The 2,160-nt window shown below is 44.2% G+C and overlaps 1 non-coding gene across 1 annotated transcript; it reads right to left on the bottom strand.

The window, feature by feature from the left end:
* Positions 1 to 46: 46 nt before the first annotated feature.
* Positions 47 to 118, bottom strand: TRNAP-AGG. Its single transcript has one exon. It is a non-coding gene; the product is annotated as a tRNA-Pro (tRNA).
* Positions 119 to 2,160: the final 2,042 nt, after the last annotated feature.

Genomic DNA, 2,160 nt, shown 5'->3' with positions numbered 1-2,160 from the left:
CCCGCCCCCCCCCCCATGTTGTCATGTGACGAGGAGTGTAAAATGTGGGCTCGTCCGGGATTTGAACACGGGACCTCTCGCACCCTAAGCGAGAATCATACCCCTAGACCAACGAGCCAGCTGTGATAAGTCAGACAGATGTTCCTAAACTGCCACATCAGCAGCAGCCTGGCCGGTGTATTCTATGACAGAGCTGTGTGTTGCGGGGGAGGGGAGGAGACGGATTCCACCAATCACAATGTTTCTACAGCTGGAACATTTCTTGCTGCTGCGGAGATCGGATTTGATGACATTTTGTTACATTTATTTCTCTGATATAAATAAGAAAAAGATACAAAAGTTGCCGAGAATTCCCCGGAATTGTCTTCCTCCGCGGTCACGCCGAGCCGATTACTTTTTTGATGGCTTTTTTTTGCACATTTTTAGGTGAAATGTGCATCTTACACGTGTTTTGCTTTGTGGAAATGTCTGCGTACATGCGTGACGCTTCACGTGTTCGGTCCGATGGAGGACGGACGGTTCTGGGGGAGGGGAGATGTTCCTCAGGCGCAGGGACGCTTGTGTGGCACATTGCCGGGTCGTCCCATTGATGTCTATGGAGCCAAAACTGCACGACACGGCTTCCAAAAACAGCTCCCGCACCGGTCCAAGCTTCCGGTGACGGAGTGTAGGGATGTGAGGATAGGGATCACTTCTTCCAGACCGAGGACCGATACTTCTCCTCCGGTACTCACCGATACCAATTACCGATACCTTGTTTTTTAGTGTGTGTGTATACAGAGGACTACAAATCCCAGCAATACATTACACAGCAATGCAGAATAATACCACCAGCTATAGAGGACTACAACTCCCAGCAATACATTATACAGCAATGCAGAATAATACCACCAGCTATAGAGGACTACAACTCCCAGCAATACATTATACAGCAATGCAGAATAATACCACCAGCTATAGAGGACTACAACTCCCAGCAATACATTATACAGCAATGCAGAATAATACCACCAGCTATAGAGGACTACAACTCCCAGCAATACATTATACAGCAATGCAGAATAATACCACCAGCTATAGAGGACTACAACTCCCAGCAATACATTATACAGCAATGCAGAATAATACCACCAGCTATAGAGGACTACAACTCCCAGCAATACATTATACAGCAATGCAGAATAATACCACCAGCTATAGAGGACTACAACTCCCAGCAATACATTATACAGCAATGCAGAATAATACCACCAGCTATAGAGGACTACAACTCCCAGCAATACATTATACAGCAATGCAGAATAATACCACCAGCTATAGAGGACTACAACTCCCAGCAATACATTATACAGCAATGCAGAATAATACCACCAGCTATAGAGGACTACAACTCCCAGCAATACATTATACAGCAATGCAGAATAATACCACCAGCTATAGAGGACTACAACTCCCAGCAATACATTATACAGCAATGCAGAATAATACCACCAGCTATAGAGGACTACAACTCCCAGCAATACATTATACAGCAATGCAGAATAATACCACCAGCTATAGAGGACTACAACTCCCAGCAATACATTATACAGCAATGCAGAATAATACCACCAGCTATAGAGGACTACAACTCCCAGCAATACATTATACAGCAATGCAGAATAATACCACCAGCTATAGAGGACTACAACTCCCAGCAATACATTATACAGCAATGCAGAATAATACCACCAGCTATAGAGGACTACAACTCCCAGCAATACATTATACAGCAATGCAGAATAATACCACCAGCTATAGAGGACTACAACTCCCAGCAATACATTATACAGCAATGCAGAATAATACCACCAGCTATAGAGGACTACAACTCCCAGCAATACATTATACAGCAATGCAGAATAATACCACCAGCTATAGAGGACTACAACTCCCAGCAATACATTATACAGCAATGCAGAATAATACCACCAGCTATAGAGGACTACAACTCCCAGCAATACATTATACAGCAATGCAGAATAATACCATCAGCTATAGAGGACTACAAATCCCAGCAATACATTATACAGCAATTCAGAATACCTAAACAGCGTGTTTAGGAGAACCTTGGGGGGAGGGGCTAAGGGTTAGGATTAAGTGTTGTTGTGGGGAGGGGCT

This window comes from Nanorana parkeri, unplaced genomic scaffold (genome assembly GCF_000935625.1).
Source record: "Nanorana parkeri isolate BGI_ZX_2015 unplaced genomic scaffold, ASM93562v1 scaffold2744, whole genome shotgun sequence".
NCBI lineage: Eukaryota > Metazoa > Chordata > Amphibia > Anura > Dicroglossidae > Nanorana > Nanorana parkeri.
This window is presented reverse-complemented; position numbering and strand designations above follow the sequence as displayed.